This window comes from Diadema antillarum, unplaced genomic scaffold (assembly GCF_040938485.1).
Source record: "Diadema antillarum isolate AM-2024a unplaced genomic scaffold, OU_Dant_1.0 seq00001698_RagTag, whole genome shotgun sequence".
Classification (NCBI taxonomy): Eukaryota; Metazoa; Echinodermata; class Echinoidea; order Diadematoida; family Diadematidae; genus Diadema; species Diadema antillarum.
The window spans coordinates 1,410,146-1,433,904 of record NW_027272389.1 but is presented as its reverse complement, the minus strand read 5'-3'; the positions used below and the strand labels follow the sequence as shown (position 1 = coordinate 1,433,904).

Sequence of the window (23,759 nt, the reverse complement as noted above, 5' to 3'; positions counted from 1 at the left end):
TAGACATTGTACTTCAGAGCCTCTTTTCTCAGTTCACACTTTTCCTGAGTTTGTGCTTTCTTTCCACTATTTAGATAGGTTAGGAGAGTCCATTTGATTTGAGTTATACATCATTTTAAAGCTTAAAGTCTGCTCTTTCAGAATATGGTTTTAACTAAAAATTCATGTCTGGCGACTTTTTGTTTGTTTTGAGGTGCAGTGTCACATATAAAATAATGAAATTTTGACCTGTCACCATTGCGACGTGAAAGTGATGATTATGACTGGTCATTCTTTGCTAATGACTGGTCATTATTCTTTACCTATGACCGGTCATGAGCAAAATTACGTGTTGGACAAAATAAATGCCTGGTCATGTGTGTGCTGTCAGCCAATCATATGACGAGGATCTGCCCCATCATTTTACAATCTGCATAAACACAAAACACTGGACAAATACTTCCTTACAAGACTATTCTGTGGCTTTCTTATTCACGGAACACTGCTGTATTCAATGAATAGGCGATGTATTTTGCAGTAAATTTAGCAAGTTGACTAATATTGGGAAATGAAATCTCAAAAATATTGCCCTTCACAGCACAAATGAAAAGGGATAACGCTTATTTTCTCATTAAACCATTTCATCACTGTGACTGTTGGTTGCCAATTCAGCCACTTGTGAAAAAGTCTCAGTAAACAAAATATTGCACTCATCAAATATTCATGATATAACTGTATAAAACAGGCACACGTAAATGAAACAAGAAGGATCATTGTGTTGCTATTTATTTTTTTCTGTGATGCCAACAGCCAATCATTTATTTGATTCATGATTTTTCATGAGCACATGCACCAATTGCAAAAACAAATACAGGTGTAAAATCATTAATATAGATACTATTGCACCCAAATCAATGCATGATCTGCTAGAAAACCAAGTGATAAATCATCCCCATGTTAAAGGTAATGAGCTTTGACTCTACGAGTACATTGCCTCTACCACCATTACACATCCCTCAACCAGGTGATTCTTTGAAGCTGATATTACTGAAAAATCTTTGACTTCTATTATGCATATGAACATTATATCTTGGATTAATTGACAAGAGATAAACATTATTCCAGTGATCAAAAATACAGATTCCATATTTCTTTTGAAGACATGCTCATTAGAGATTCCCGAAATCCCTTATCATTTTACTTTTGAAGTGTTGTAAGGAGTTGGAAAAAAATCATTACAATTCTCTCTGAAATTTTCACAGACAATTTTGCTATGCATGTTAGCATCTTTATACCTACTGTAAACATTTTGTATGCAATATAATCTATCTCGCAAGGCATCCAATTTTTGTTTTGAAGTATCAGATTACATGTATCATGTGGTGTGCAGCAAACTAGAAAATTAAATTGTGAATGATAAGGCAGTAGATCGGTGAAAGCATTGCTTGTACAACGTGTTAATTCTGTAATGAGTCAATATAAATGTACATGTTTAAAAATTCAAAGCGGCAAAACTCTATGAGAAGAAGAAAAAAAGAGAAACACAACAACAAAATAACCCACCTACATAGAAAACCTGAAACGATAATGCAATGATGTTTTGTAATCATTTTGAACTTTACACATGGTCTCCTCATCAAATATTACCATTTTATCAAATATTACCATTTTCCAAGTGTGCTTGTGTAGAAATGAATTTTCCAGCGATGTACCATTGACCTTGTGGCACAAAAAAGATACTAGTGCTCTGTGAAGAAAAGTTTGAATGAGCACTAAGAGAAGGCCTTTTAAAGACTTTAAAGGAACACCTCATACTCTCGCACAGTTGTTTTAGGGAGAAAAGACAAGACACAAAAACGAAGTATTAAGTAACATGGAAAAAAAGAAAGACAAGTGAACTTTCCATGAAATTGGAACTTGCACTGTTGGAATACTACATTGCCATTATGCCATCTAAAACCAGCCTCAATGTCACATTTTCAGGGGGGGGGGGGGCAATAAACCTGTAGAATTCTTGCAACTCAGGGCTGCCAACTCTCACTCATTGAGAGTGAGACTCGCTCATTTTGGTCCTTTCTCACTCTAAAACTTTATTTCATTTGCATGCATTTCTATTGATCTCACTCATTTTGACTCCTAAATTATAGCATTGGCCTATGGGAGTCTCACTCTCAACTAGTTTCTAATGTTGGCAGCCTGCAACTATGATTGTCAAGAATAGAGTGTACATAGCCTATAATGGCTAACATTTCAACTGAAAGAATGTGGTGGGTCCTACGAGTACATCATCACTTAACCCAACGTAAATACGATGCCATCACAATCAAGGCAGGCACTATGCAAGATACTAAAGTTTGTGCTTCGCTACGCAATAGAATGCAAGGATATCATAGTTATAATTATAATTCAATGAATGACTATAATGTAGTTTTGACCATTAACCAGGCTAAATTGTAGGAAATTGAGGACAATAATTAAACAAGGCAGCCAAGGATGTCTTCATCTGTTGAAGAATTGTTTTGCTTCTGATTATTTGAAGCTACAGACCTGAAAAGAATCCAATGATCAAGATGAAAGCAAGATTTTATTGTGTTCTTTTCTTTTTCTGGCCCCCCAAATTTGTGTCTAAAGCCCTATTTAAACAGACCTAACAGTGGCAATGCCGCAGCAACTAAAACAGGCGATAACTTAAGAAAAAAGCAAAAGTTACAGCGACAATGTCTGAACAACAACCGTTTCAACAGGCGAGTTGAAAAAAGATTACCTGGACGCTGCCGTGGTAACTCCAGCTTAAAAGGATACATGTTGAAACAGGACTTTAGACTTCAAGGCACTGTTATACCTTGTTTTGTTTTCCACCATATGTATGATGCTGCCAGCACCACTTGTGGCCCAGCAGTATGTTCCATTGCTACTGTTTGTGACATTAACACGGTTTGTGCACTCATGACAATGACCACAGCAGTTTTCTCCCTGCTAATTAACAGATCAATAGAAATTATCTGGCAATGGTAATAATGCATTTAAGACCAACTTTCGCTCCTTTAAGGGGATTACAGTACAGTGTGCAATGTACATTGGTTTATTTTGTAAAATAAAACAAACAATCTGTCCTTAAAGCATGGCCAGGTGGTATATCTACTACCTGCTTTGAATCATGTCTTTTCTAGCAAAGAGATTAAAGGTCTTGCTTTAAAGCATAGTGGCATCACAATAATTTTTTTTTCTTATAAGTTTTTGAACTGCACCAATCCTTTATCACTGTACACACAAAAAACAACAACCAAATGTGCCCTGAAATCAATGCCACAACAATAAAACAGATAACAGCTGAACTGCGCCAACAACAGATCAGTAATTAGTAAAGCCTAAGACATGCATACACTTGTTACATAAAAAGAATGTGAAAATCAAAGCATAACATTGTTTGCTTGCACGTTTGACTGTCGGAATTTTTCTCTAAGCAGCCAGCAGGTTGCAAGTACAAAACGCTGACGTTTTTTCTGCCACAATCTGGCCATTTGAAATGACGAACACTCGAGTGAGAAAATACTTTTGTAAGGACACTTGTACATCCATCTTTTTAATTTCTTTTTTTTTTGTGTGTGCAACAGTTAAATATAGAACTGATGAACAAAGCACTTTAACCACCGGACACTGTTTTTAATGCATCTCATAGGCAGCTATGTGTGTTGAGTGCATGTATATTCAGTGCAATGGAATCAAGAATTTTGTTCCCTCATTTGAAAATTTACAAAGCATTTATAAACTGTAATAAAACTTCAAAAATTCTACAAAAAGTGAACACAAGCAAGCACATTCTGAGAAAATGCTTTTCATAAAATATTTTTTTTTTCTCAAAAAAGTTAGAAAATATAATACTAGTGACCCGCCATTATGAATTCAAGTACTACTGAACAGGAATCACACGTTTAGTACAAATAGATACAAAAATACACACCGTCACAACAGGTGAAGAAAAGTACATCAAATTGTGCAGATAATTTTCTTGTACGAGTGCAAATGTCAAGTGCAAGGGGTAGTTCAAGTATCGTAGTCGAGTCGGTCCAAGTCGTTATAATCGGGATATCTTTTTCTTCAAAATAAAAATCCTTCTTGCGCAAAGAAGCCCAAGTAAATTGACATCATCAATCACAAAGAAGTCTTGCAAGGTAGGAAAGATACAAAGCACTGCCCTTCATTTCCTTAGTCAATTTCCTACACATACAAGTTTTGTATAAAATTTGAAAACAAAAACTGAAGAGTTGATCTTTCTGGACCTCTTTTGCTTTCTTGAAGCAAGAACCTACAAAGCAATAAAATCTGATTTTTTTACAGCCTTCTCTTCTCAGAAGTCAGAAATTATTGTAGTTTTTGACAAAGGTAAAGGAATTTACTTGCAAGAAAGAAATCATCTTTAATGTCACTTTTTCATTCCCTTGGTGACACTCAAATGGACTCTAAAAATGCTGTTAATTCATCAAAAATTTTGAAGCAATATGCATTTTGTTCCTTTTTTTTCGACACAAAGGAAGGAAATACATTTTTTTTTTTACACAAGGGATGAAATATTCATGTTCTACTTTTTTGTTGAACAGTTCACATCTCCATGGATTTTCTTGCCAAATCAATTTCCATAATTCTTAGCCATTACCTAGACACATACACATGAAATACTTGATATCTTATTTCTGACTCTAAAATGACTATTGTGCCACATTTTCTCTTTTTTATAAACTGATCATCTGCATGCGATTTCACAATTACTGCAAATCAAGTTTTGATCATATTCATTTTCAATGATTCTGTAATTTGACTTGATTCAATACAGGCTATACTACAATACTTTCAAAATATATCTCCATGTATATAACCAATATTAAAATCGAGCAAATTCAACCCGAGAGGTTTGCGCTTATTAAAAACACTAGACATTCCAGTTGGTAATTTCTAAAACTAGTCCTTCACATACTTATGTTTTAATCAAACAACAATTTTCTTGCTGAGCTCATTGCTTTTTCATATGATTGACTCATCCATTCTTTAGCAGACACTGGAGCATGTTTAAGAAGGCCACTTTAAAACAATGTCCCATCAGATTCCTTTAAATCACTGTAATACACTTATGCCAGTAGTTTTTAAAATCTTATTGTTTGCAAAGTAAGACATGTATATTGTCATAAGTTCAAATGCAAAGAAAAAAAAAAGAGAAAAATGTAAGAAAAATTCATAGGGTAAAGGTGTCAAAATTTGGTCTCTGAAACAGTCTCAATTAAAATTAGTGATCAAAGATTAGTATTTCTCATTTCACTTTAGTGGGTAAAACGGGGCCAGTTTATTGGTTGAAATGACTTTAGCTCCACCATAAAATACTCTATCACACCTTCGTGCATTTACTGCACCAATCCTAAAATGAGCTCTCGGCAAAAACTTCACATAACTCCTGCCTATAAAATCCTTTGTCCCTAAAACATGCCTTCTGCTCTCCATAGATGTGGAAGACAGCTAGTACATCCTAAACTGGATTATATTTGTTCTTTGTTCCCAACTAGTCATAAAGTATCAAGTAAATGAGGTCTATTCATAAACAAGAAAAAGAAACAAGAAAAAATAAGGAAAATTTCAATCTTCCTCACAATATTCAAAAAGACAAGACAACCCTACACAAACCATGACAGACACCAAAGAACTAGCAGGGACACACAACAGACAAAAACATACATTTTATCCAGAAAGTACTGTGCAGTGTATGGTTGAAGAAACTAGATGGTATGAAAGATTAAGTCATCCAGTTCCTTTATCTACATTCCCCCAACTCTAAAGCTGTGGGCAAACTATTTCTAACTATATCTAGCTAATCACTGTATTTCTTAACCTGATCATCACTCTGTGGCTGTATAAATCAACTGTACATAGCATCTGTTGACATACTGATACAAATATATCTCTTGTTTTAGGTCTATTTCCAGACACATATTTCTCTATTAACTTGAAATAAATAATTTTGATAAAACTCTTGTGACCCTCAAAGTGGGGCATATATAGTACAGACCAATTTAAGGCAACTTATCCACAAATAGTGGTTATTTTTGTTTCTTCTCTATTCTACTGTCTGGCTTTATTGAGCCAGAATATATTGCAATACATAAATGTGATGAATATATAATGTAGAAGCCTTGAATATATGCAAGTTTCAAAATGAATGCTTTTGCACAAAGGATGGGGCCTTTCCTTCTTCATGGTCAATATAAATCTTTACTGTTTCATAGAAGCACATTTCTTTCTTTCTTTCTTTTTTTTTCAAAGATCACTCTGGCAACTTCAACAATGATGATTTCTTGAGACTACGTGCATATAAGCCATGCCACCTCAGCGCCCCATTCTTTCCTGCTGCAGCGTGAGATCTGTCTGATCAACACAAACCCTTTACTGACTAGACAATCAATCTGTACATCGTTTAAAAATAAACAGGTGGTTTGGTTGGGAAAAAGAAACACACGCACACACATACACACCTCGCTGCACGGTGAAAATGTGGATGTGATGCATTTCGGTTAAAAGCAGACAATTGTTCACTGGGCTACATAAGCTTTGTCGCAAACGGTTTTCTCTTCTTCAGTAACGCTCAGCCCATGCATGATTGATTCACAAATTCAGCATCTTCAGTGTCGAGAATGAAGGTGTAGTAACATTTTCATCGTAATGTATATTGCCATCTTCAGAAGCACCATTTCAGAGTTTACACATTCATGGATGTTCATATTCATATGTATATATTCAAGCACTTGTCTTGGAGACTTTCAAAAAACACCTTGTGCACACAAACACATAGCGACAATAGTTTCTGTTGATATAATTTCATTCTTCGAGTGAATATCGACCTAAATGCTGTCTCATATTACTGACTGGAACACTGTTGCATTGCGCTACATTCAATTGCATTGTTTTTCTTATTTTGTTTTCTTCTGCAAATCATCTCTCCCGCTTTCTCCAAAAAAACAAACACACTGACTACTTGTTCAATCAAAAACTTTTCACAAATTGGAAGCTCAACTGAATATGACACCATGTCCTAAATCCATCACCTTGATGATTAGGAACATGATCACAAAATGAGCACTAAGAACCTGCTGATTTATTTATCCCATCGCGCTTCAGCTGTCGACAAAAACAAAATAATTAAAAAAAAAATATTCGTGCCTCGACAACCTCTCCCAGCCTCTAGAACAAGTCGTTCGTCTTGGTCTTGGTGTTGCGCATGAGCGGCTTGTGGTCGCTAATTTGCGCCAGGGAATGTTGCCAGAACCAGCAGGAGCGGCAGAAGTACTTGAAGCAGGAGCTTTCGCGGCAGAAGAACGGGCCGGGTTGGGTGTGGCACAGCGTGCAGAGAGAATCCTCCAAGTAGGGATCGATCTGGACCTGGACATATTACAGAGAGAGGGAGATATACAGAGAAATATGAAACATATATAATATATACATAGAGGGAGAGATAGATTGAAAGTGAGATAGAGAGGGAGAGATTAAGAGGTTGCAGTAGGTATAAATCATAGAAATTAGAAACATATCTATGGAAGGAGATATAGATATAGAGATAGATATAGAGAGAGGGAAATAGAGGGATTGAGGTAGGTAGATACGTACAGAAAAATAAGAGACAATATATATATATATGGAGGGAGAGACAGAGAGGGGGCTTGATGAAGGGAAATATACAGAGAAATAAAGAGAGACATAGATATGGAAGGAGAGATAGATGGATAGATAAGGATCAATATAATAAACAATTCAGGCAGTCTGTAATAATGCATTCAATTATACCCCCTGTGCATTACATTAGACTGGTGCACCTCAAATGTTAACATTGATAATTTCAATGATGGCAGATGGATTCCAAGCAGTCATTTTGCCTTATCTGAAGCACAAAAGGACATGGTAATTTCATGCTTCATGGCCATTGCTCAATATGTCTTAACAGATGACACTCAGAAGCAATGAGAGGTTTAATTTCCCCTTTAAATAGTTGATATCTACCTGAAGAAACAAGATGCTCAAATTCCAAAACATCACCCAACCAATACTAGCACGTGAAAATGCCTTTTGCATATCATCTAGCCAAAACATTAGGTAACACATGCCCCTAAATCTCATCTCTAGGCCAAAACCTAAGGTAATACTATCATTTCCCACAGCTCTTATCATGCAAGTATCGTCTGCGACAAGAATTCTCCCAATCTAACAGTCTTTTGTGCACAAAGGCAATGGCATTTTGAAGCTATGGTTCTGAGAGAGTTAAACTACTACCACTCGATATCAGATTGTCTGGAACAGAACAGCGCAAAAGTGGGTCGAACCTTCTTTGTGAACTTTGCCGTTTTGATCTCCACGAATGCTGCTGCTACTGCTTTCATGTAGCTGTTAGTGTTGTTGAAGGTTACTCGGCCAGAACCTATGAAGGAAAAGAGGTGGGATGATAAAAAACAAAAGCTCCTATTAAACAAAGGAGTAAATATTGGGAAAGCTGTCATGATGATGTGGTTTTAAAGATTGTAACACTAAAATTTGCCGTCTTTTCTCTTAAAGCCTAAACAAAAACAAAAAACAAAAAACAAAAAAGAGAAGTCACCTCACTGTGTGTAAATGAGAAGTGTGTTAGTCCCCAAGCAACCCGGGCCTGTTTCATAAAGAGTTGCAATTGATCTTACCCTCGATTTATTGAGCATTAACTTGTTGAATCGAGCCCAAGTTCAATATTAAAGTCTTGTTTCATAAAGACAGTTACACTTGATTTTAGACACTTATGCTTGATTTCAAGAAAAATCAAGCGTAACTTTCAATAGATTGAGCATTACTTGTGATCAATCTCCAAGTTGTTTATGAAACGCAATTTGCGATCAATCGCAACTTGCGCTCAATCTTTATGAAACAGGCCCCATGTGTGATATACATTGGTCTGGCTAGCTTGCAGAAAACTTGCAATTGAAACAATATCATTAATTGCACATTTGGTAATCTGAAACAGATGGACAACCACAAGTGAATAGCATACAAGAGGCTTACAAACATAGTAGAATACAGTTGGTTGATTTGGCCTGCGCCTCAAGTGATGTGGCAGCGTATTGCACCATATGATGGTTTACTGAGAAATATACTATTAGGCTTTTTGGTTTACACTGATTTGAAATGCATATCAGAGATGTATCATATATCACTATTATTTCCAGAATTCATCACAAGAGTTTTTCTTTTGGTTTCCATTTTTGGTTTTCTATTGAAATTTCTGTCATCTCTATTCCTGCTGTGACTAGTCCTATATCTCCTGATGTATCCCTTATATCCAGTTTGGGGTTCCAATTAGTGCATGAGCAGAAAAGGGTCATTTGTACTGAGAGACAGGTTGGTTTTTAAGTTCACTGAGGTAAGTATCTGTGATGCAATTATTATTCATGCAATCCTTATTGATGGTGCCTATACCAGTACATCCACCTGACAGCAAGCCTGGTATTTGGCAATGTCAACAGAGAAAGTCTGTTAATGCATTCAATACAGCACAATGAAATGGATGCTTCCCAAAGTGTTGATTGACGAACCATTCTGGTCACTTGATCTGCGCAGGTTTATTCTTTGTTTGGATACGAGTTCCAGAAATTGCTATGTTGGGCAAGCTGATGCATTATGTTGCTTTGAATTGAGTAAGGTGTCTAACCAACTGAGAAAAATGAAAGGTCATTTGTATCCATGTGTACATGAGCTATCTCCAAACTGGCATATTGGGTTCATTTGGCTATAGCAACAAATGTGAAAGAAATAGCCCTATTTCCTCTCATGTGGATCCTGACATTGTATAAGATCAGACTACAACGATACTTAATAAGAATGCTTTGAATATCCGACTATTGAGATGTATTGTACGACAAGCAAAGTCTGGTGGCAGTGCAAACAAAATAATCATCCGTCTCACATCATCACCCACTCGTAGACTCACCGATGGGATATTTGTGCTTGTCGGTATCGATTCCAGCATACACCACACCACCAAAGAGGTCGTTCATGAGATGGGCCAGGCCCTCTGCGTTCAGCATGCCATGGAGAGCGCCCACAAAGACGGTCTTGTCCGGGTCCAGTCTCTGGGAGGGGCACCGCACGTAGTTGCTGTCTGACAGCACCCAGGGAATCACTTGGACCTGAACGAGTATCGGAGATCCAGAATAACGGGCTGAATTGCTGCAACACTTTTGTCTGACAAAGGCATGTTTTGACTATAAAAACATGGGGGGGGGGGGATGGTTATTGCCTCTATTTTCATTGAAGCAGAGAAATTCCCGAGTGGTTTGTCTTGCATTTTACAGAATGGAAGAATATTATCTTGTGCATCCCTTTCATTTGAAATTGTGTGTTGGACATCAAATGCCGGAACATGCCAACTATGATAAAAAGGTGACTTGCCTTGAAGTAAATGTAAGTCGCTCTGCAGTGGGGTTGCCGAGTAGTCTTATTTCATTACATCTTAAAATCTATATATGCATACCTCTGTGACAAGAAACCTGCCCCTGGCAACCTGGAAGTATGTATGTCATATATTGATGAAATACACAAACCATTTCTTGACAGCTAGCTCCCATCAAATTTGCCAATTTAATGCAGGTGGGAAAGTATCAACCAGTGATTAATGCACAATAGAAGATTTGATGGGAATACAAAGTCACATGTTCAAGAGGACATTGCAGAATGGATGTTGATAGAGAATGAAGCCCAAACATACATTTGCTTTCAGTGAATGCAGCCATGTTTAAACAATAGAAAACATCAGTGAAAGTTTGATGTAAATTGGACAATCCAATAAAAATTTATGCCTTTTTAAACTTTTGATGCAGCCATTGCTGGATTAAAAAGGCTACTACAGTGCATGATAGGGAAGATTAGTATTTTTTAAATATACAATAATTCCTCAAGATTTCATTTTTCATGAAAAGCACACATTCCTTTCACATGTTGCTGACATGTTACAGGTATTATTATTCTCCCTGCTTTCTGAAAGATGCAAGTCAAGTGCCCTTTGATTATGTTCAAAAAGTGAAAATATGTTGAATTTATATATTTGTTAAAATATCTTTGTCATATGTGACATAAAAAAAAAAGTTGTAGTATTCTCATCCAGCAATGGCAGCACCAAAACTTTGAAAACTCAAAAACTTTGGAATGGATAATCTGATTTTCTTACAATCTAGCTACAATCTGCCATGTGCAGGAAAGCACGTTACGACAATCTGCCATGCGCACGACGATTTTCACTGATGTGTTCTACAAACCTTGCTGCAATCACTCAATTCACATGGAGTATATGTTTGGATTTTCATTCTCCTTTAAGCTTACTTCTTTGCTCCTCATTCGTCTGCTGGTGATCTTGTAGTAATACTCCCCTCTTCCGCTCATATCGTGTGTACAGGACTGAAGAAGAGCTTTGATTGCCTTCTCAGACTCGAATAAAACGTAGACATACCCTGTGGGATGAGACCATTCAAAGACAAAAACACATCGCTAAATGGAAAACATGGATGCAACATGACACTAGCTAACGACAGGAAGTGATATATGTCTGATTAGATCTGCAACTAAATCTCTAGAAATAGTTCTCTTTATTGCCTGCAATGGTTTTACATACTTTGATATACAGTTGAACCTCTATTATCCGGCCTCCCTTTATCCGGATCTCTCTTTTATCTGGACACAATCTCGCCGTGATTTTTTTATCTTTTTTTAAGAATTACGGGAGGAAAGGGGGATTCCTACTCCTTGAGAACACCTACACAAACACACATGAATTACATATACTTGATACATTTCTTAATAATTATTTAGGTAAATCATCCCAAGAATTTATAAAAGAAAATGATTTCATTCTTCTTGCAAACACGAACCTCTATTTTGGGGTCTGTTACTGAGTGTAACAATGAAAAGGTTGCAGTATACACATTACTACATGTGGTACTACAATGGGCTACATCAGTACATGTGTATGTATATGTACATGTATAAAGCATTGAGTCTCCCGTATGCGGCCAAATCCCTTATCCGGATGAGCCCCGGTCCCGACTTGTCCGGATACGAGAGGTTCAACTGTACTCTGATTCATGCATTTTTTTCTGTCAACAAAAAGAATATAGGAACTTGCGTACCAGTTAGGTAATTTTGACATTTGGACCAAGATTTATGGCATACTAAAACTTCACATAAACTGTCTAAATTTTGCTTGGTGATATGTTATTAACATTGCTGTTTTCTTTTCCCTGAAGTAATTTATTGAACAATAGGTTTTGAATCAAGCAAATTTGATCCATCTGATGCACATTTATGTTGTAAACATACTGGAGACTCCATAAAATAGTTGCCATATCATTTAAGTGGTTCTAAATATCATGACAGAAATTATAGCACTTGTAATACAGAAAAAAATCCTTTAATATAACAAATTCTATACCAATCTAATAAAAAGAACATACACTCAACTTTGCCTAAGTCAACCTTGCATAAGTCAAATGTGACCGTGCATCACAAAACAAACAAAAAGTCGCACGCACTGATTTTCTGTGAGGACTGAAAATAGTCGATTTCATCAATCTTGACTTTTTTATTTTCTGAAAGAGCAAGTCTTCTTCTACATTATGCTCAAATTTGGTAGCATAAAATGAACAGGAAAGTGTGTTTCTTAGCAGTTTATCTTGATCACTTTTTTTAGAGTAGTGTGATTAGGTGTGTCTTTAGAGTCCCCCTTTCATTTCTTTTACAAAAAAACCTGTACACACTCATCACTTTCAACTCCAATAACTTAAGAAAGGATAATGCTACTGATTTGAAAGTTGGCAGTTATCATGGACAGAATGTGCTAATAGAAGATGCTCAATTTCAGCTTAATCTGATAATTCCTTCATTAGGCCCGTTCACAAACAACGAAAATCGAAATTTCAATCGCGATCCAAATTTCGATTTTTTTTTCGACCGTTCATACACAGGGAAAAATCGCACTTCGCAGCAAGGAAAGAACGATCAGTGGCCAAACTGCGCATGCGCGAATCTTGCATGACCGAAGACTGACCCCGCAGTCCCAATAGAGTTTCGCACGCACTACGAACGATGGGACTAAAAATACCGATTTCCGAATCTCGATCGCGCTCACACACACGACGCTTGGCAAAATAATCGCGATTATTCTGAAAAATCGCAATAGTGCGAGTTGGATCGCGATAAGGATCGCGGTAATTAGTGAGATTTTTCTGTCCACACTGGAAAAAATTTCGAAATTTTGATCGCGATAAGAAAATCGATTTTTAAATTGCACTTTTTCTCTTGTGTGTGAACGGGATTAATGTGGTTAAACCGGTGGTTTTCATCCTGTTTTTTGTCCCATTCATTGCACAGGCAGCAGGGCTTGGTGAAGATTAAACGCTTGAATAGACACTGTGCTTCACAGCCTCTTTTCTCAGTTCACACTTTTCTGGAGTGTGTGCTTTCTTTCCAATATTTAGATAGGTTAGGAGAGTCCATTTGATTTGAGTTATACATAATTTTAAAGCTTGAAGTCTTCTCTTTCTGAATATGCTCTTAACTAAAAATCCATGTCTGGCGACTTTTTGTTTGTTTCGTGGCGCAGGGTCACAAATAATCGCCCAAGTCGGAGGTCTTTTTGAAGTCCTCTTCTCTTTATATACCATTGATTTTTATTCCTCATAAGTCAAATTTTCTCTAAGTCGAAGCTATTTCTTCAGTCCAAATGGATTTCTTCAATCCAAATAGATTTGACTTACGCAAGGTTGACTGTATGTCAATAATGTGTTTGATGTTTATCCAGATTCTTTCGTTGATCCAAAATCAAATCTGCTAAAAAATTAAACATAATGGGAGTCTGTCATTCAGTTCAAAGATTTTTACAAACACAGTGCAAATTATACATTTGCCAAAAGAAAGTACACAGGTATATTTAGCAACTTCTGACAAATTAACAACAAATCCATCTGCAAGATCAAATAATTAAGTCATGGTATGACAGTGTCATACAACTGTGACATGGATGACAGGAACTGAAAAGAGGTATGAAAAAACAATATTTATATATTGTATATATAAATTATAATGTATATCATAATCCATATTTTCAATATTTTGAGATGGAAAAATACCAAATTGGGTGAAGAAAATCAGCATCAAACAAAAAGACCAGTCAGGGCAAGTCCAGCTGTCACGCGACCTTCAGATATTGTTATCGCCATGGCTACCTGTACCATAGGTCTTTGGTTTAATATTTCTTTAAGAATTGCATATATTAAATACACTCACTCACATACATACTTACCCACATACAAAACACACCCCCCCCCCCTCCACACACACACACACACACACAAATACCAGCCTCTGGAGAGACGTCTATAGTTGGTACTATGATACTGCTCTACACCAACTGCAATGATATTCTTTTGTCCACAAGTGAACTCTGCCCGACTCCCTCGCCCAGCCAACGGGTGTACGCAAGTCCTGCAACTCGACCCCGGTGCCGTTCTTGTCTTGTCAAACCACTCTGTTCACACATCCTGACCCCTGCGACATCCCGCCTGAACAAACAATTAATTGGGTCTCTATTGTTTCTGTAACTTTTGCTAGCTGCGTTGCTCAAACGACGGCGACGGTAGAGTATCTATCTGTGCAAAAGTCATTAACGTACACCCCATTGAGGGACAGCGTTGATGATGTATACACACGTAGCACCACGGCAGCTGTAGACATTACGTGAAGCTATGCATGACATAAAAAGAAAAGTGGCCACACAGTCTTTCCTTCAAAATTGATATGAACAGTGATGAACTTTGTGTTTTGCAAGCTTTATTAAAAGTCGTGCAATTGTCATAGAAAGAAAAACTGTCTTAGACAAGCACTACTCAAATTTCAAATGCACAGTGACAAGTTACTTTCTTTTCAATTTGCCAGTTTTGAAGCATTAAAACTCTGCAAACTGATCGGCAGAAACTTCTATGAGTCCACTGTGGGAAGTGGAAAATAGACAATGGGGTATGAACAAATCAAAGTGATTTTTTTCCCTGCATACAGTACTTTATGATTATGATTAAATGACTTGCTGATATAACCTGAATCTTGTAGAGACTATACAAGTTCAGAATCTAAGCAACAGGTTAACAAAAAAAGTGATGTCATATATCATTTTCAGTTTCAAACAGGAGGAGCACTAATTCTTTGGCCAGCCATTCTATTTTGCAATGCATGAAGCTATTACTGTAATGACATGTGCACAAGCAAAAAAAAAAAAAAAAAACACACACAGAAAATCTTGGCAGTGAGTGGGTCAACCTTGTCGTGTGCAACATACATACGCAAGAAATTTATACTTTGCTCTTTAGACCTCCAAGCAACATTGGGGGTCAAATCTATCTAAACTCCTTGCACCTTGACACATATCTGAAAAAAAAAGGAAAATTGTCTATTCTCCATTACATGATTTCTGGACACAAAGAAGGTTTCCAGGCACACATTTTACATCTGGCGCCCTCTACAGAATCTATCAAAACAAGGCCCTGCGCAGTAACGCAAGACTTCACTACCACATCACTAATAACCATGCACAGCAGAATTTCCCAGGAAGAGTGCAAGGAGGCATGTCGGGGGGGGGATACAAAATGCTGCAAGAATGATGAGAATGAAGGCGAGAGAAATATCTCAAATCACACAATTTTCCATATTTAGCAGCAGCGTTCAGTGGACAGCACCCAATCAAAGGTCAGTGCTAGGGGAAGCCATATTTGTGTCCACTGATTCCGGGATTTTCTATCATTTTTTTTTCAATAAAGGCACAAGAAGGAAGATTTAACGTGGAGACTCAACAAAATTTTTTATTTATACGCAGTGCATTTCTGCACAATTTTGCAAGATAAATTACAAATAGAATAAAGTGAAATAAATGAAAAAGAATGGAATAGAACAGAATAAATTGAAATACCATATAGGCTAGTCATCAGAATGAAGTAGAATGCTCTAAAGCAAGAAATTTTCACATGTATGAAACTTAAAATCGCAAATTTTGTGAGAAGCCAAGATATGCAAAAGTATGCAAAAGTGTTTGTCTATGCAAAAGTATTTGTCCACACAATGCATTGAATGCCAGTGGCAATTGTTAAAAGTTTCACACCACGAAAAAAGATCTTCAGCTACATTTCACAAAAGTTTCATGCTGTAAGTGTTTCTGGTTTTACAGTAAACTAAAGTTAAGTAAACTGAAATAGAACAAAAACAAATTAAATGACATAAAATCAAATCGATTCAAACATAATGACATATGGTCAGATGCATTCTATGCTAGTTCCAGGCCATTAAAAGTACATTTCAGGCAAGGTAAAGTGGCTGCATAGCTTGTACATGTCTCTTATAACATCCATTAATCAATGCATGTGGCCAGTCAGCCAGATGGCTGCATGGCCAGCTGGACAAGTTCATAGTTGAACCCTGGATGACCTACTTCTGAGTGGCAATACCTTGCTTCTCATTACAATGCCAACAATCCTATGTCTGTGGGCAGGGTTGAATAGGTCAAACACCTCGATTTCTAATTTCTGTATCCTTGATATACCAGGTGTTTTATTCTTTTCTGGACTTTTCCCCTTCAATGTCAGGGTGGGGGCGGGCAGAAGAGGGGAGGTTTCAAAAGAGCCCTGCGACTCAAAAACCTTGGGACAATCACCCTTTCCATAGGACTGACAAAAAATACAAAGAAAGGGTTCTGTAGCAGAGAACATATTTTACCCACTCCTCAAATGGCACTTTTTTCTCCCATTGTATTTCATCTTCAACAAATTTTCTCCTGCTCTGACTTAAAAAAGAAGATCTGGGGCCCGTTTCATAAGACTTGTCATCAGTGACAACTGCCACATTTCTATGACAAATTTGCTCTCAGCCAATCAGATGCAAGGATTTCAGTAGCTTGTCACATCTATGACAACTTGTCACTGATGACAAGTTTTATGAAACGGGCCCCTGATTGCTTTGATTGATTAACAAACTGATATAATAATATGAAGAATTTGCCAAAACTTTACCAAAAATTTACATTGCAAGGTCCAGTTATATGAAAAGATACCAGTATTACATTACCAAAAAAACAAAAAACAAACAATTCCAACATACCACGACAGACAAAGTTCAGAAAGAGTGTAATATCATATTCTAGAGAAATTTTGGATTCTTAATTACCCTTTCTGGTCCCATTCAACTTTATGCTGGTTACTGCATTTGTATTATATTGATTTTCGTCTGGTTATGCGACTGAGATATTCCCCAATATCTTTTTTTTTTAATGTGGTGGTTGGGGAGGGGTTGTAATTTGTTGTACATGTGTAGAACTAATTGAAAACATACATTATTTCAGCACTTGGATGCCAATGAGGTATTTCAGATATTTCTTTTACCAATTCCTGAATGAATTATTTCTACTAAAGTGAACTGAATATCAATTGCCATATGACTTTGGGTGGTATAGGTTTGGTATTCTGGTACATCCAATAAAATTATGATTGGTGTAAGGTGAATTCTGTTGATTGCAAGCTACAATTTTTTTTATTTCCTCCGCCAAGGGAGGAGGTTATGTTTTCGTTACCATTGGTTTGTTGGTTTGACCGTGTGCAAAATAACTCAAAAAGTAGATAACGGATTTGGATGAAACTTACAGGAAAGGTTGAGAATGACACAAGTAACAGATGATTAAATTTTGGTAGTGATCCCAATTTTTTTTGGAATTTATGAAGGATTTTTGATATTTTGGCAGGTAGGGTCAATGAACTTCAAGCTGTGCATTATCGAGGTAAATGACACAAGTAACAGATGATTAAATTTTGGTAGTGATCCCAATTTTTTTTGGAATTTATGAAGGATTTTTGATATTTTGGCAGGTAGGGTCAATGAACTTCAAGCTGTGCATTATCGAGGTAAACATACGCGCACTAAAGTGCGTGCTCCGCTTTCTGCTAGGGCGAGGCACGCCACGCAGCTGAGGGTTTATGACGTAACAAAGGCTTCTATATTGGGAAATCGGGCAATTTTTCAGCATGTATACCTATGGGTGGAAATCGATCTTTATGGAATTAGAGCCCAAAGAGTTTTTCCCCAGTGGTGGAGGAGAAAAATCTCTTTGGGAAGAGCAAGATCATCGGTGGAAAGTAGCTGCTTGGCGGAGGTCTGCGCTCTCAGAGTGCTTTTCTAGTTATTATTATTTTCCCCTCCATCAACCAGACTGAAACGGCATACATGAAGGGAGCATGGATGTGAGATATCAATCTTGCAATGTTTGCAAAATTCATATGATGTGCTTGGCCATATTGTTTGCGACCATGGCAACTGCTCGATGCATGTAGAACATGGCTGGGAAGGATAACATATTAAAGGGATAGTACATTATTGGTGGAGATGAGAATTGGGCTTTTAACTTTTTGCAAGATACCAAGAAAACACTTATGATATAGTACAGAGCATACCATTTTAAGAGGAATTCAAAGTTTATTTGATGAAAATCGGGTGTGGAATGAATGAACCATCCAAAAACAAAGTAAAACAAAGCGATCGTGATAAAGTGTGGGTCCCACACTTTATTAGAATTGCTCTTTTTTGGATATCTCAGCCATTTCAAAACCAATTTTCATCAAATAAACATTGAATTCCTCATAGAATTACATGCTCTTTCATATTTCATAAGAAGTTTCTCATTATCTCACCAAAAAAATTTTAGAAACCTGAAATTAGGTCTCAACCAAAACTGTATGATCCCTTTAAGCTTACATCCACGTACAAAAAGGAAGATGCACGCAAAGATAGAGAGATAAAAATGCAATTCTCTGATGCATACGCTGAATGTGGATGTGTGTGCGTGAACGTGTGTGTGTGTGTGTGTATGTGTATGTGTATATGCATTTGAGTAGTGAAATCATTTTGCTGTTAATTTTGCAGTGTTGAGCACTCTTTCTTATCCATGTAATATTAGCAAGGAGGTTTAGGAGATGGGGTTCCAACTGGCTGTAATTATTCAAACAGTTGTCACTTTTCTATTGATGTACAAAAGAATTCCACAGGTGCATTTGTGCCTTTGATGATGGAGTTTGATGCTGCTGTCTTGCTGAGCAATCGACGATTCATTTTGAATGTTTTAATCAACTTGTTGACTATATTTTGCTTGTTTATTTATTATATGAAACGAAATCTCACTTAATGATAAAGCACATTAAACAAAGGTCAATCCCTTCCAGAAATACATGCAAAAGTGTAGATCAGAGCTGTATCATGTGAAAGTGTTAAAAACTGTATCCTCCTAGAAAGCCGGTTATATCACTTTTCCACATCTTCAATTATAATTCTTTATCAATATATCAAATTAGTGGCCGGGCATGTCCAGTCGAGTAATTTTCATTATCATTTCATAATTTTTTGTGCAATTTCTATTCACGCATCCCCGTGTCTTTACCATTATATATCACCTATCTTTTATAAGAAGGGATGGCGAAAAGTAATTACCATCACAAAGACATATCTTCCTTAGAAAGTGGCTGGTGATTATGCAATGAGACACGAGTCAATTATCTTCCTATCTGCGTGGCAGATCCAGTTTGCCACATGCTTCAAATACTTTCGAGTGGCGGCATCCAACATGACTTCAAGGGAAATACAACAGTTGTGACTCCATTCTCTTGAACCTCCTTGCTATTAGTGATTGAGGCTGGTATGTAGCAGCATTTATCATCTTAGGAAGAAAAAAGAATTCTCCATTATCTTCACTTGGTCACGTGTGTAATCATTCCTCATTATACCTAAAAAGAAATGTAAATATCTGGCTGTGGTCATTTTCACTACTTTTTTTTATGGAGAACAAAAGCAATGAATTCTGACAGCTCAGTTTCATTTATTTTTTACATTATTCACTCTGGAGTGTACACACATCTGTGGCTTTGGTGTGGTGTGGTATGCTGTTTTGTTCTTTCTTCACAAGTAAAGCATACTTTGATCGAATGACTTACACTGCATTGCACAATACCTTTCTTTCCAATATCAACTCCCACAAATCAGTGCATTCATACAATGACATATTTCTGCCATTATCTCTTTAGCAGCATAACATGCATAACTTCAGCAAAGATTTAATGACTTTATAGATTTGTTTATGATACATTTGAGTAAGCACAGTCATTTATGTCTTTCTGTGCTCAACAAAGTGTACGGCACTAACCAGTTACCAATGTCAAGAAAACTGAAGAAAAGAAGTCATGCGCTCCCAGTGATCAAGATATTCTGGAGCAGATCTTGAATCTATTTTGGAGTGTGGCGACAAATTCGAGAAGGAACAGAAAAAAACGGCAAGATGTGGCTCTTGGAAGAATAATAAAACAAAAGAAAACAAATCAGAAAGCATTAGCAGCACTAGAGTGACCATGCATGTGCTCAATCCACATGCCATGGATGAAATTACACACGTTGCATAGTGGCACGAAAGGACACGGCCACAAATAGTTTGTACTTCGATGGCATTTGTGCTTTGTACAGCACAAGCAAATAGGATATTTGTGGTCATCTCTCAAGCTTGTATATTCTAATATTAACTTGTCAGGTTTTATTACATGTAAAAGAGGATTTATTCCTTACGTACGTCCCGATGTTCAATTCATAATTTTAAGGAAACACCATTCTTCTCAAATGTGCCAGATGGATAAATATACTAGATTCTGGAAATGGGAAGAGTCTATAAAACTCGAAATGGTGGTTTAAAATTTACTTGTTTATACTGAGCAATGATTAGATGTTGGTGCTCTCTCACCATGGCAATTTTTCTTCTGACCCTGTTTTTCTTAAACCGTATCACACAACCACATGGCAAGCAGTGGTTTTCTCTGTAGAAGGATGACATGTTTGTGAATTCACTTTGTAATATTATATTCAGAGATTGTGCGCCATTAGCTCTTTATGTGCCATGGTGGAAACCCCCTGTGTGCCACGTTATTCTGAGACACGAAGGTAGTAATGCTTTGAGAAAGAATTCTGTTTTTCCAATATATATAACTTCTACAAATTTGTGTTCAGCTGGACATAGTAGTTCGCAAAGTTAAAGAGGAATGCCAAACTTTGCTTCCATATGCAATGTATGACAATTCTATTTTTAATTTTTCTTTTGAATTACCAGTTGCTACATTACTGTAAAGGCATGACTTTTGCACATAAAATAGTGACAGAAACTTAAAATGTACACGCAAATTCAGTTGGGAACACCGCTTGATAGTCAATCACCACATAGAATGCAAGCCGTATGTGAGAGGAACAAAAGCGCGAGAAACGCTTTGATTGTACCACGGGATTAACAATTTATCGATTGGTTTTGGCGGCTTTGTTTGTTGAGCAGAATATGCGAAGTTGGCACGCCGTCGACTGAGTCGGACGTGCGAACGTGGCACATAAAGAGTTAATAATCTGCTTGTTGCTAGGCTGGATATCGTAATATTTCTACAAATCCTGGCTTCACAGAAAAATGGCTGCATGGCCCCATTCTTCTACAAATGCCAGGTGGTTATGACTTGATAAAAAATTCATATTCTCCAGAATTTCTTGATATTGTGAGTCATTACAGAGAAAACACCCATGCCATGAAATTTGTTTTGATCGAGGCATTGGAAAGGTGAGATAACCGAAAAAAACCTCTATAAAAAACAAACTATCCCAGATAACATGCTCGGACCATTTTGATATCAACTTAAAATCTACACTGTAATAAACAACCACTTGATAAAGGTGTATTGCAAAATTCTAGATAACATGTTAACCAAAAAAAAAAAAGAGCATACAATTTACGTCTAGACATAGCCTGCATTCCCCAGAAAATGGGCCTAGTGATGGTCACAGATGTTATTGTAAATGAGGTTGAGATATTGGTAAAATTTCAGGTGGAGAGGGAAATGAGTACAATGCATTTGATAACAGTCTCGTGACCTTCACAGCCATGTTGTGATACCAATCTCTATTTTTTTTTCTCTTGTTTGCTGTAAAAGAGGCAAGGAACAAATATTCAAAATTCACATCAGATTTAGGGGTGTATAGTGAAAACCTGTGGATTTGTCTAAATTTAGACCATTTATGGGAGTGGGGGTAGTATCTCTGTGACCCCATATCATTCATGTGAATCTGTTTTTATGACCATGGTGTGAATGCCACAATGTTTACAGTTCACTTAATAGTAATTTGGGGTTCGGCCTTGTTGCAATGTATTTTTTTTTTTTCTGTTCAAGACCCACTTGTTATTCAAACAGAGGTTACACAACTAGAGATGATGTATCCAAATACTTTTCCCTCCCTGAATGAAATATTTTTGCACAGGGGGTTTTCACCACCTGGAATGGTAATTTCGTAAATGCATCAAGCTGATTGATTGATTCATAAGTGTGTATTATGTATGGTTAAGCATCATTTTGTTGTTACTGCCCAGTATGTTTCTGCCAAGAACATCTATAGAGAATCATGCAGTTGGTGGTTACTACAAACAGGCTTGTGCTTGAATTATGCTGTGCTTTGGGCTACAGCCTTATTTTAATGGATTTTAGGCCATTTCTCTTTATACCACGTACGTTGTTTAATGGTCAGTTGGTCAGATCTGAATGTTGATTCATCAATCTTCGATTGGTGAACCATTGTGTACAATTCAGGGGCGGATCCAGGAATTCTGTAAAGGGGGGGCGTGACTAATATTTCTGGTGCCACTTCCGGGTTTCATTTCATTGTTTTTCTTTTTATTTCTTTTGTTTTTTACGAAAAATAAAGGGGGGGGTGTGCGCCGGTTGCGCCCCCCTCTGGATCCGCCACTGCAATTTCACAGAACTGATGCAAACACAATTAATAGCATGAACACAGATACAATGTGTGACTTTTTTGCTTGTGAACAAGTTTTGAGACAGTTGTTCCATGCACTCACAGTAGCTTGACCGTGGAGAATCGTTCTACCCGCATTCTTTACCAAAGTATGTTATTTCCTTTCGTGTGACACATTAATGAATTTTGATGCCAAAACACAAAACCAAGATCTTATTCCACCTTCAGCATGTACTAGTCTAACTTTCCAAAATCCTATACAGGTTTTCAGGGGAAACGGAGGGGGGTGAGACTGTAACAACCTTATGATCCACGTAAGATCTGAAATCACTGCAGGAGAGGAAGGGGCAGGGTGAGGAGGTTGAAAGATGGTAGGGATGCTGCTGGGAGTACATGCAAGTGAAGTCAGGTGACCTCTTTTTTTTTTTTTTGTTTCCAAAGCCAGTGACCGAAAAAGAACAAACTGACAGGAACTTTTTATTTTCATTCACTCTATATGGCATCTTTTATTTGGTTGATAATGTCTGCTGACTAATACTGAACCCCCAGGGTCAAATAAGCGAGTTATTATCACTGGAACACCTGTTCATCTGCCATTTGTCAGTCTGGATTTATCTTTACATATGTATAACCACTAAGGAAACACTTGAGGCTACCATGAAACTCGTGGCTTTATTAACCAATTGAGTATGAGCCGACTGAATTTGCTATAGACACCTGCCCAATTATATGTGACCCGCGACAACGGTTTCAGGCAAAAGTCGCAAGAGCAAATTCCCTCCTCGGCGGGGTACAAAGATTTTGACCATTATTTTTGTCGATTTAGGTTTTTTGCAGAAATCGAATCCTTGATATGTTTTCTACATCTACACTAAATTTCATTACATAAGACT

General features: G+C 37.1%; 1 pseudogene; it reads right to left on the bottom strand.

Annotated features, from left to right (window-relative positions):
- Nucleotides 1–7,200: 7,200 nt before the first annotated feature.
- The window catches only part of LOC139711731 (cytoplasmic polyadenylation element-binding protein 1-like), a 54,948-nt pseudogene continuing 38,389 nt past the window's right edge, over nt 7,201–23,759 (bottom strand).